Source organism: Thunnus thynnus, chromosome 14, assembly GCF_963924715.1.
Source record: "Thunnus thynnus chromosome 14, fThuThy2.1, whole genome shotgun sequence".
NCBI lineage: Eukaryota > Metazoa > Chordata > Actinopteri > Scombriformes > Scombridae > Thunnus > Thunnus thynnus.
In genome coordinates, this window is record NC_089530.1 from 4,172,791 (window position 1) to 4,186,484 (window position 13,694).

The window sequence follows — 13,694 nt, forward strand, 5'->3', positions numbered from 1 at the left end:
TTATTGACAAATCGTTGGATATGAGACAAAGGGTTTCAGAAACGAGAGTTATGCGATTGTGTGGAGCAAGCCTATTATATGGCCTTGCAGAAATCAAGAAATGAATTGTTACAAAAGAATCCCTCGCAGAAAAAGAAATATTCCATCATGCCGTAGACCGGGCTCTATTATTAAAAACACAGAAGCACATATTATCATCAGACACAGCAATGTCCATGAATTTGAAAGAAGCACGATTAATAGTCTATCAAAGAGGACGTAATCTGAGAGATAGCCTTGTTTAAACCTCTTCCAAATGGGTGCTACAAATGCAGAGGATGTGCTCAATGTAATAATATGGTCAAATGTAACTACTTTACTCATCCTCATAAACGATCCACTTCTCATGTCATTCATATGATCAGATGTCCTTGTGGGTTAGCCTATGTTGGGAAGACATCACGTTCATTAATATAGAGAATAAGTGAACACAAGAGCCTTATAAGGAGAAATGATAGAGTTTACCCAATAACAGGACATTTCAATGACTTCAAACATGACATCTCATCTTTCAGGTTCCAGGGCGTTGAAAGGGTGACTCCGCCAGAGAGAGGTGGTAACATTGACGAAATTCTTAATAGAAGAGAAGTATACTTGATATTTAATTTGCAAACGTTTTCCCCTGGAGGACTGAATGATGAGATTCCATGGCATGTCATGCTGTAAGGAGCTTTGGGATCAAAAGAGACCTATTTATGGTGCACTCAAGACACAAGTGTTTCATATGATTGCACAACTTTGAATGACTTATGAAAGCTGCGAGGCCGATGTTTTCATTAGATATGCAATTTCTGTAAATATTCTTGTAAATAGACATAAGTGTGTGTGGTGGGGTCTCACTTGTTCCTGTTTTTTTTTCTTTTTCTGATATGTGGAGAGATTGTGCTCATGTCAGTTATTGAAAGACACTCCCACAGGAGAATAACTGTCCCACACCTGTCTACACAGAATGGGCGGAGCATTATTCAAGATCATTGTTGTAAGAATTGTTTAAAATACTCTTGACAAAGGACCAGAGGGAGTGAAATGTTAGTATGATCAATAAACTGTGATGCTGAGCCAGAGCAGTTTGCAGGATCTACCTAAATTTACCTAAAAGACTACACAGAGTGAAGTTTCTCTCCCTCCTTCACTGACTCTTGCATGCATTCACATTTATTGTAACTCATTCTGTCTAGGTTTAAGGGTAGTCAGATGAATCATAGCTAAACAAGAAACATGGTTTTGCATGTTGGAAGTCTTTGAAGGTCTCAGGGGAAACAAGGACATAGAATATGTAAGGAGATATGTCATGATATACATCTCTAACAGCACCTTTTCAACACACAATCATCCCAAACTTTCTTTCTTTGTGGGGCACAAAAATGTTCACAACTGCGCATGCATGCAGGCATGAGCCCAACAGCGACAGCTCTTAGAGGGCGAAGCCTATACGAAATAGAAAGTCTCTATCTATCACTATCTTTTTTTTTTTTTTTTTTTTTAAATGTTGGCCCTGCCTCGCCAGTCCCCATCAGCCCGACTCGCACCAATAATTGTGTGTTTTCAACCTCTGCCGCCTTCAGCTAATTTAACCACAGATTGAAATGGAATGACCCCCCCACCCCTCCTCCACCCACCACCATGGCTACCACACACACATACACACACACACACACACACACCGTGCAGGCTGGCAAAAGGAGTCTGAATGGACTGTGTTTCCTCGGCAGACACAAGGCTGATTCCAAAGCTAATAGTCATTGTTTGAAGTGACACCGCTGCCCTGGCATTTGCTTAACCTTCTGTCTTATGCACAAGGCAGAGTCAATTCACAATCCCTGCTTAATTAATATCTTCCCTCTCTGCCCACTCCCCCACTCCTCCCTCCACCTCACTTTTTATCCCCGTACAGCCAGACTGAGGAGAAAGAGAGATGGATGGTGTAATTTCCACATTTTAAGGTCTTAAACAGATGTTGATTATGTAACTAAAATATTTCTTTTTTTTTGTGTTTTACAGATCAACAACCAACATTATACTGGGAAGTCTTTCAAGTGTTTGTAAGTGGCTTTTTTATCAATATATAACATACTTTTACATTACATCAAACTGAATTTCTGATACCATTTGTTTCCAGCAATAGCCATTCAATGTATTTATGTTCTGTAATTGCCTCTATAAGTGTTGTATATCCATACATGAGAGGGAAACAACCCATTCACATACATGATATGATACTGAAGACAGAAGTCTGTGCTGCGTATTCAAAAGATGATGTGCAGTTGTTAGTCATCTTTATTAAAACAACATAAACAAAGAATCCTCTATAATCACATACAATTTGCTCTTCTTGACAGAGTAGCTGCTCATGGCCAGTGGTCAATAGACATGTAATTTCAAACTGAACTATGAAAACGGAATTGACGTTACTTGAACAAAAAGAGAGATAAAACAACATTAACGCTAACAATAGCTCTGGTTAAGCTTTAGCGACACGCGAATGGAAATTATAATACATACAAATAATTACACAGCAAGAGCAAAAAGAAAGAGAGAAAAGGTGTCATTGAAGATAATTAATTTGCCTTATGATGTCCCCATAAACACTCAGAAAGGTGATTTCAGAGGGCCTCTTTGTTAAATCCACTTTTTTTTTTTTTTTCTACAACCGTCGTGCTCGAGACTCTGCACTCCTAAATAAGAATCAATGCCTAGTTAAGACTGAAGCCCTGCCAATAAGCCCGAGTATAAAGCAGGAGGTAAACAATGCCACAACTGCTCCAACAAACACTCTGAATCCTAATCCCTCTGCTTTCTTCTGTCTTACTTAATTCTATCCTGTTCTGTTTTTTTTTTTTTTTTTTTTTTTTAATTTTCTTGTGATGTTTTATGAATGCTCCATCAGACCAAAGAGCAAATGTAATTTACCCAGTCAGAGGGAGAAAGTGCAAAACTGTGACATGACTAATCAACTAGGGGGGCAGCTGATGTGAAAGTGCATCATAAACATATAACAAACACATTATTCCTACATTCAAATTAAATCAGTAATTCACATACATTGTAATGTGAATGTGGTATGATTGTGTTTTTTGGGAAAGCCTAACAAGCATTCAACCCGTGGAGTTGCTATGCATTGTGTGTTACAGCATATTGTGTCTTGTCTTGATTATAAGGATTATAATGCGGCTGTTTTATAATGCTGCTGTGATTAGACAGAAATGGCTTTGTCAAGGCACACGCGGCAATATTCATAGTTTAGAAGTGACGCTGCTGGTAGCTCATTCTGTGCATTGATAGCATGTGGGGTCTAATGTGCTATTTGAGCTTTTTTTATGCTATTTTATTCAGTGTTTCTAGCAGAATGACAGAAACAACACACAGCTAAAACATTTCACTCTTAACCACCCTGACCCTTATTGCTCCAATTAGATCATAAAACAGTAGATCATTTTGATTGTTGCTCTTACAATGGATTTGGACATAATGTTTAATGATTTATTGCAATGTTGGACCGCCAGATTGTTTTGAAAGTAAGGAGACACTTTCTTTTAAACACACTATGTCACATAGTTTTATGAAATGCTGAAGTGCAATGAATGGGATACATGCACAACACATCTGTTCCAACTGCTTTTTACTGCCTGATTGATCAGGAAAAATCCCTGCACTCATGTGCATACATGTTACCATGGTAACCTAATGATGATTACATCACTTACACTCATCACTTATTATGTGATCGCTTGCTGACCAGTTTACAATCAGCAGACGGATTTAATAGTAGTTCAGCTTTTTTTTATTCATGCTAAAATTGCATGAATTGTTGTGTTTGCTTCCAGACCACAAGTGAACCGCACTGGAATCCACTTCAAAGTGGACCCAGACCTTTTCAAGCCGTCTCGGTCTGCTAATTTAGTCCACACCAGAGTTTGAGCTTTCATACCAATGCAAATCAACCACACTAAACTGGAAAATGCACCAGAGTTTCTTTCAACCAAACCAAACAAGTTGTGTGTGAAAGCACATTTACTTGCTGTATAGCTGACATTTCCTTATGCAGGGAAAGGGGTTAGGGATGCAAAGGTTGTGCGATTTTGCATCCCTAATTAAAAAAAAAAAATTGGAGTGCATGGCTGCAGAGTAGAAATCTCAGTGTTTTATGACACACATATAGACTTTCTGTGTCTCTATCTGGCTTTGTTGTACAGTAGGAGTGGACCCATCTGGACAGAGAGGTCAGTTGTTTGCTCTTCCTGCTGTGTGCCTCTAGTAGTCTCTCTCTCTCTCTCTCTCTCTCTTGCTCTCTCTGAGGGTGTCCGATGAAGTGGTCAGCAGTTGACAGGTGCTGCCATGGCTGACAGGCCAAACACAGCGTGTGTGTGTGTGTGTGTGTGAAAGAGAGAGAGAGAGACGCTGCTTGAGGGCACATCGGCCCTGTGCTGCAGAGCATGGCAGGAACAAAGCCGCAGGGACACAGAGTCAATGACATCTCTCTCTCTTTCTCCCTGTGCCTGTCCCTCTCTCTCACCTGCCTTCCTCCAGTCACTCTCCCTAAATTTTCTCCTCACTCCCACAAGAAATAAAAAAGAGCTGAATAATTGTTTGTTTTTTCTTGTAATAGAACAGAGTATTAGGGGTGTGCTTGGGGTGTAACCTGAGACAGAGAGGGATTATAGTCTGGTGGTGTGAAGACTGAGCTAATAACTCACTGGTTTGACCTGACACTCATGACATGGGAGAGTCTCAAGGGACCGCTAAGTCGTACAAGGTGAGGGTGACAGACAGAGGGAGCCAAAGACATCAGTAACTACTTTTTAGAAGCTTTGCTAGCTTGGTTACGTGTACTTTTAACAGGACTAAGAGTGTCCAGCCATGCTAGCTGCTCTGTGAGACTGATCAGTGGTGTTTTGAGCTAAGCATGCACAGTGACAATTGTGCAATGTTAACATGCTGATGTTTAATAGATAATGTTTACTATGTTCACTTTCTTAGTTAAGGGTGTTAGCATGCTAAATTTAGTTTCTCTGTTCTTTCACCTGTATTTAAGTTTTACATACAGTACAATGTGATTTAGAAGAATCTTCAATGCAATATTTGTAAAAAAACAAAAAAACCAATACAGTATGCATTGACATGAATAGTTACTATCTCTATACACTGTGCATAGAGTATGTGTAATAAATTAGAGAAAAAAATACATGGACTTAAAAAAATGGGTGCATTTTGAAAAAGCAAATGTAATTAATAAAGTAATCATAAAAAGTGGATATGGACATGGGATATGAAATATAGAACAATATGTGACATGAAACTATGGAACACAAAATTGTAGAATAGAATATAGAGGAGAAGTGTTACATAAAATGTAATATAAGACAGCTCTGAGAATGGTGTAAGGGTATAAAATGAGTAGTATACTGTATAGTTCAATACATATCATATATATTATTCTAATCCTATAGATGTTTATACAGATGGCTATGTGCAAGTTTTCATCTACATTTTTGATTTTCACAGAATCTTCAGAAACTACTTTTGTTGGCAGCCCTGTTAAAGGACCAGTATGTAAGATTTAGTGGCATCTAGTGGTGAGGTTGCAGATTGCAACCCACATAGAACCCACAATGGCCGTGAAACTTACGAAAAATGCGAAAGGCCCGCTCTAGACCCAGTGTTTGATTTGTCCATTCTGGGCTACTGTAGAAACACGGCGGTGCAACATGGCGGGCTCTATGGAAGAGGACCTGCTCTCTATGTCGATATAAAGGGCTCATTCTAAGGTAACAAAAACACAATGAGTCTTATTTTCCTGGGATTATACACTAGTTAAAACATACTTATGAAGATTATATTCCATTTCATTAGATGCCACTAAATCTTACACACTGGTCCTCTCAGCTTTCACCAATGCTTTTCAAAATTCCTTGCTTGAGTATGTGACAATGACAGCACAGACATTTGGACTGGACACTACCCATCCTTGCACATGCCTTCAATGCATGTGGTGTGGACTGTTATGTCTTACCTTGACAAAAAGGATTTCATGGCCCAAGAACTATGGTGGATGAGGCACACTGGGACAAATCAGAGAGAGAACAACTCCTCAAACAAGTGAGGCCAACCTTTAATAGAGAGAGAGAGAGAGAGAGAGAGGATGGGATGGGGAGAGAGAGAGATTGATAAATGATTAAGTCCCAAATGATCACACAATCTTAAATTTGAGAAAAAAACAGACAGTGTCATAGATTGTATACTCACTAAGTCAAAAAAGGCGTCTTGGCCCAAGAGGTATGGTGATGAGGCACAGTGGAACAAACAGGAGGGAAAACAACTCATCAAACAAGTGAGTTCAACCTCTAATAGAGAGAGAGGGGAAGGATGGGAAATGTGCATTCTCAGGCCACCTGGGTGAGTGTCAGTGTCGGAAAGAACTTGTATGCCAGACCAAGGATATGGTATGCATCTGTAAGCGTGTTGAACCACCTTAGTATTTGATAGCAGCATAGAGGGCACTCTTTGCCTGAGGCACAGCTTTTGGTAACTATTTCAAACTCCTCTTTGTCGTCCTCCTCTCCACCAGATCCATCCTCCAGTGTCCTTGACTTGTATTCAGCCAGTGGTGACACTTTCAGTCTGCTCCACTGTCCTGCTAAGCTTTTCAGCTCAGACTCTAGCTTTTTCACCATCGCCCTGCTGCCAAATCTAAGTAAGCACTTGCTGAGATCTTGGAGGGCATTCTGGGGAAGAGTACTGGTCCCGGTCCAGTGGAAGTTCCTGGGGTCAAGATACGCCATGTCAGCATAGAGTGCCATGGGTGAGAAAGTGTCTGTGGATTGTGATTAGGGGTGCAACGGATCATAGTTGATCCGTGATCCGTACGGATCGCCCCCCACGGTTCGGCACACATGTGAACCGCGGATTAATTGCAAAATTTAATATCTCATTTAAAAGAAATAAACAAACTGCTGTAAGTACAAGTCATAGACAGACAGCGCGTCGCTAACAGGGATTTTGAAGAGCAACGACCAAACCAGCATTTAACGGGTCCGTAGTGACATCTGCAGGTATGTTTACATGCTGTTTAATGTGCTGCAGCTGAGCAGCTAATTAGCTACGTAGCTGCTAACTGACGTTAGCGGTGCACTTTCCCCCGGTTAATGTTAGTGGCTCGTTCAACAAGCTAAGCTGCAGGACAAGATGTGTGTTTATGTTTGTAAGTTAAGAAGTTTTGTTGATGTGGACACAGGCTGTCGTTTCATTCACTACCATGTTTAAAGGAAGAAGGTATCATGCTTCTAATTGCAATTTAATTTAACAATTGAGCTTTGAATATTTTATATATTTTAAGATTTTATTTAAACATTGGACATCTTGAATGTTGTTTTCATTTAAGACCATGGGCAAAAGTTCCATGCTGTAAGTATTTTACAGAATATATGGAATACAAAGTTCTGTCTCCCCCTTTTTTAATTTTTTTTTATTGCTGATCCGAAAAATGCTCCGATCCGTGACTCAAATCCATGACACGATCTGAACTGTGAGTTTGTGATCCGTTGCACTCCTAATTGTGATGGCCCTAGGCGTTATGACAGTATCTGTGTTGGCCTGCCTCTGCTCTTTCCAGATTTTCCCTGATGGTCTGGCCCTTCCCACCTCATTGAGGGATTGGTGTCACCTGCTTGGAGCCTTTAAGCTGGGTGATTTTAAGATGGCTCCCTCTCTCTCCCTCCTGGAAGGCTGGTGCCTTTCAAGCACGGAACGGTGCGCGGAGGTTACGCAGTAAACGGCTGTGGGAATGATTGTGGCTGGGCAGCTGTGCCATTAGTGCTGTCTGGTTAGAGCATTCATTGTGTCCCCCAGATAGGCGGTAGCAGCAGTCATCTCACAAGGAGGAGTTGCTGATTTTTTTGTTTTCAGGGCCATTTGTTTTTTTTGTGTGTTGTTTGTGTGGTTATAGCAGAATTTGGCTCAGGAGCACCCAGAAGTATTGGCTGGGTCAGTTTGTTTTCCCTTTTACAGAGCGTTCGTAGGTGCATAAGTATCCACCGCCATTATACACATGAAGACTAGGGTGCAGTAAGTCAGTTTGCCTGTGATTTGTATTGTGTGACTCAGACTGCCTTATTTTGTTCTTTTGGATGTGCTTAATGTATTTAACTCTGGCTGTGTAGTCAATCTGATGGTGTTAAACATGGATACTGAGCACAGTAATACTTTGGCCTCTGAGTTTCTAAAAAGACCCTCTCATAGTACTTTAACTCAATTTACAGAGGCATATTTAGTTGATTTTGTAGCATGTTTGGGCTGGTTAAAAACTGAAACTGAGCTGAGGGGCATTATGGAGGAGCTTGCTGTATCTGCCAGGCTTTTGGAGGTAGTTCAGGCTCCAGTGGCTCCAACAGTTTCAGAGCTTTTTGGTGGGACTTTGCCATTTGAACAGTATATGCAGCTAGAGAAGGAAAAAGCAAAAATAGAGGAGAGATTAATGTTTGAGGTGGTGCAGGAGAGAATGAGGGTTGAGGCAGCACTGGAAAGGGAGAGAGTAAAAGCAGAGCAATTGAATTTGGAGCTGATAAAAGAGGGAAAAGCACATGAGTCATTGATGAGCACTGGTAGAGGAGGTGAATCTACAGGTGGCTGGTGGCTTCTGCCTATATTTGATGAAGGAGACCTGGACACATTTTTTGTATTGTTTGAGTGTGTGGCAGAGGTTAGAGGATGGCTGGATAGTCATAAAACTTTGATTTTGCAGTGTGTTTCCACGGGCAAATCCCAGAGAGCTTTCTGCCCTTAGTTCTGCTGAAAGTGGTGATTATGCTAAGGTTAAAAGTGCAGTTCTAAAAGCATATGAACTAGTTCCTGAAGCATACAGGCAGAGATTTAGGAACTCGAAGAAAGGGGACAAGCAAACCCATGCTGAATTTGTGTAAGATATCTTGGCTCACTTCATTCGCTGGTGCTCTGCTGCTGAGGTAGACAATTATGAGGATTTGTGTGATTTAATTGTGTTAGAACAGTTTAAAAGTTCATTGCCTGCCCACCTTGCTACTTATATCAAGGAGAGAAAGATGAAGACAGCATCTGCGGCTGCAGTTCTCGCTGATGAATATGTTTTAACACATGCTAGTGGCTCAGTATTTGGTCAAGTCCACAGAGAAAGGCAGCAGAGGGAAAATTTCAGATTTAGGCCTAGTAAGTCTCTAGGGGTCACTCATGAGCCTGCTCATCTTGTGGTGAGGCATGTTCTAGGGACAAATGGAAGGTTTGATCCAGCCAGGACATGTCATGCATGTAAAAACAAGGGACACTGCAAAGGGGAATGTCCAATCAGCTGATTTCAGTGTATATGTGACATACATGAGATGTATGCACCATTTGTCACAGGTTTTGTGTCTTAGGATGGAAAGGACAAGATACTTGTTAAGATTTTGTGAGACACCAGGGCTATGCATAACGATGCACAAGCAGCATTTTATTGTTGTAGCTTCTTGAAGTGGAGCTAGTTTGAATTGCTTTGTGTGGGTTATAAAATAAATCTCGGGGGTGTTGAGATGATAGATTAGGTAGGAAAGAAGAAAAAGCATAGTTCTGCTACATAACATTTAATTTGGATTCAATTAATCTTTGCATTTTTGTGAAATGTACTTAGTTACTTTCCACCACTGCATTTGAGTAACTGAAATCAACAAAAGGCTTTCCAAAGCTGTTTTGCTGTAATAAATGAAACATAATTGTGCATTAAAATCATGCTTTCTAAATTTTGACACCAAGATTTTCATTTTTACTGCAGTAAAAGTTCTTAAAATCAGTTATCTGTCTCCTTGATTACTAATAATCGGTATCAGCATTGGCCCTGAAAAAAACCATATCGGTCGATCCTTAATGAATATCGGCTATTTTAAATTCTTTTAATTCCACTTGTGTAAATATCTTAGATAATGTTGCTCCTAATGGGCTTAAAAAGCCTAAAATGAGATCTCAGCCCTGGCTTAACAATGAAATCCGTTAAATAAAGAGAACTTGCAGTAAAGCAGAATGCAAACGGAGGGCTATAAAACTTTCCAGCCACCATGAAAGGCTGAGAGATCTCATGAAAAGTTTTAACTTGGAGGTTAAAATTGCACATACTAATTATTTTTCAGATCTTATAGCTAAACATAAACATGACTCCAGAGGACTCTTGAATATTATCAGCCACACCACAAACCCTCCCCCACTTTTTATTGAGCCCACAGTAGATGAATGTGAAGACTTTTTTTTTATTATTATTTTTTTTTGAATAAGGTTCAAGCTGTTAGGAATGCAATTATCCCCCCTTCTCAAACTCTTCCTGACATTAATGCTATAAAACACCTTGCCCCCTGCTAGCATTTAAGTCACTACTAACTAACCATCCAATGTTATTACTAAAATGAAATCATCCTCCTGTTCACTGGACATTTTTCCAACTCATTTCTTTAAAGAAATATTTTATTCTATCTCCCCATTCCCCAAGTATCTGATCATTTTAAATTCGCTATAGATCAACCACTTCTCAAAAGCTATCTCTTGATCCATCCGATTTAAATAACTACCGCCCAATATCTAAACTTCCCTTCCTGGCTAAGGTCTTGGAGAAAATAGTTGCTGGGCAGCTCATCAAACATATGAATGGCAACAGGCTCTTTGATAAATTCCAGTCAGGTTGAAGGACAGGTCGCAGCACTGAGACAGCACTTCTTAGAGTTCTTTATATTCTTTTAGCATCTGACAATGGCCAAACATCTGTTTTATTGCTTTTAGATTTTATTGCAGCTTTTGATACAGTTGACCGTGTGTTTAATTGAAAGTTTTAAGCACTGGGTTGGCACATCAGGTACAGTTTTAGATTAGTTTTATTCTTATCTTTCTAATAGGAAATTCTGTGTGGCCATTGGTGACTTTAAATCCTCCACCTCCCATTTCTCCTGTGGAATGCCTCAAGGCTCAGTCCTTGAGTCCTTGGCCCTTTACTTTCCTCCATTTATATTTTGCCTCCAGGTCAAATCTTTCGTTGGTACAACATCAGCTTCCATTTTTATGCAGACGACTCTCAGATCTATTTCTCATTCAACAACACAACATAACTGGGCAAAATACAATCCTGTCTTACAGATGTTAAAAACTGTCTCTCTCCAACGGTTCTTCAGTTAAACAACGATAAATCAGAAGGCAGAAGGAAATCATAGGTCCAGACCCCTCCAGGGAGCACTTCTCCTCTCACTTAGGTTCTTTATCCTGTTGCATCAAAATCTAGTGCAGAAATCTGGGTCTTATCTTTGATAACAAACCAGCAGGTGAAGTAAGTCATTTAGTCATGCTTTCTGCAACTTCGTAATATCTCGAAAATTCTTTTTGATATGCTAAAAATCTGGAAACTGTCATCCACACTTTCATTACATCCTTTACAGAAGTAACTCATTGTATTCCTGTCTCACTCAGTACAACCTCTCCAAACTTAAACCGGTTCAAAATGCTGCAGCAAGACTACTGATAAAACCCAATAGAGGAGTCCACATAACGCATATTTAAGCATCTCCACACTGGTTACATGTACATTTTAGAATTGGTTTTAATGTTTACTTTTAAAGCACATTTGGGGTTGGCCCCTGATTATATCAATGATTTACTAATCCCTTATAAGCCTGAATGCAACCTGAGATCCTCTGGCAGAGGTCTATTAGTAATTCCTAGAAGAAGGCTGAAAACCAGAGGAGACCGAGGCTTGGAGTCAGGGCCCTGCAACTCTGAAACAACGTGCCAGAGGAGATCGAGCTGGCTACCTCTGTTTCTTCTTTTAAATCTCTCTTTAAAACGCACTTTTTCAGAATTGCTTTCCCTTAAATTGGTTATTCTTCCGTTTTTACTTGTTTTTACGGTGTTTTAGTAACTCATACCTCATTATTACTGTAAAAATTCTACTTTTATTTATTATTTATCTGGAAATTTCTGAAAAGTTTTTACGTCTTTGTAAAGCACTTTGTAATTTCTTTTTGAAAAGTGCTATATCAATAAAGTTATTATTATTATTATTGTCAAGTTTAAAATTTTCCAGAACCTCTTGACAGCAAATTGACAAAAGACTGTCCAGTGGACGCATTACACTTGACCACTGCAACAAGCCTCTCATTAATAACATCAGTGACATACCTGAGAATTACAGAGCACTGGTCCTGAGAAGTGAGGTCCTGCGCTGTTTCCAGCTAAACTGACAACATTCCAGCTTTTTGGATGTCAGTGGAAATGCTTTCTTAAATTAGATGCCGAATTGTATCTATTACTGAGTTTACTGTAGTTTTTGAGAGTAGGGTGACAAGGGAACCTCTGCCTCTTTTCCCACCAGACTGATGCAATTTTTTGCTCATCTCAATGCAACTACTAAGATGCTCTTTTGAGCAGACATCATACTTTCCCAGTAAGCGTATGAGCTGTAAAGAATTGCCATTATCTATGCTGTTGTGTTCAAGGGTATATGCCACCTCATTCTCCACCTGCTTGTAGCTTAGCCCCCTCCATAGAACTTTCACGACATCCACCATATGCTCCAAAACCTCACGTCTTTTCGGACCTGTTCTCTGTGAGCAGACATCTGACTGCCACACAGCATACTGTTTATATCAGCGTTGGAAGACTTAAAGAAGTAAGCTTCAGCACAGTTTCGGTCTGCAACGCTTATTTCATGCTCCTCTGTGCGCTGGTGTACATGCCTCCAATCTGACATTCCAGTTATGTACTGTATATACTACTGTCAGTTTTCTTTCTGAACGCCATGCAGACAAAGCAAAACAACGTGTGACGTTCCTTGCTATGTCAGCCACTTTCTACCGGTGCCGTCTTTACAACAAAACACTTTCTACACCACTGGGTTTTGGGTCTTTTGTTGAGTGTGGTAATTCAAAAATGACTGAGGGTTAGCAGGCTCAGGACAGGCAAAATAATCTCTAGTTGGGCTTAGACTGAAACTCTTCTGGCTCTCCCCTGACCCCCTGAGTTGTCCTGGACTTAACCTGAACCTGGCTGGATTGGGCATGCAAAGAGTTTTATATTACATTTATATTACTATTGGGTAAGGGATTAACATGATACATAGTTTTTTGTTTGTTTTGTTTGTTTGTTTGTTTTTAGCTCAATTTCATTAATAGTGCCAGGAATTTTCACAAAAAAGTGAAATACTGCTGCTTTACATCTCAATGAATTATTTTTTGTTTAAAAACACAGTCCTCCCCAACAAGTTAGAGTCATTTATTTAGCCTTATATCCTGTTTTGTAGAATTCCATTAGACATTTACTATTACCAATATACTGAACTCATTTCAGGTAGGCTATGTTTGAAGAGTGTGTCATGTACACCTCAATTCTACTTTTGCAATTAAGAAAAACACAAGAGGTTCAAAATAAAACATCTTCAATTTATTTGCTGCACTTGGTAAAAAGTAAAACAAACCGGTTACTGTTACAATTACATCTGGAACCCAATAAACCCCTGTACACAACCCCTGTGCTCACTTAACTCACACCGAATATTGCTACACTTTAAAAGTAAGTTTTTAAATGCCTGCTATAATATTTTAAAATGGCGTGAGGTTTGTTGAAGGAGCGTGAGTTGCCTGTCTGTGTAATTGGTGCTAGCTGCTAGCTGGCTAACAGCTGCT

The 13,694-nt window shown here is 39.8% G+C and overlaps 1 long non-coding RNA gene across 5 annotated transcripts in view; it reads left to right on the top strand.

Moving 5' to 3' along the window:
* Positions 1 to 13,694, top strand: part of LOC137196628 (uncharacterized) — a 155,350-nt gene that overhangs the window by 50,733 nt on the left and 90,923 nt on the right. For all 5 annotated transcript variants that reach the window (XR_010931275.1, XR_010931274.1, XR_010931273.1 and 2 more), the window contains one exon: positions 2,041 to 2,081. This is a non-coding gene — a long non-coding RNA (uncharacterized lncRNA). The remainder of the gene's footprint in view (positions 1 to 2,040; positions 2,082 to 13,694) is intronic.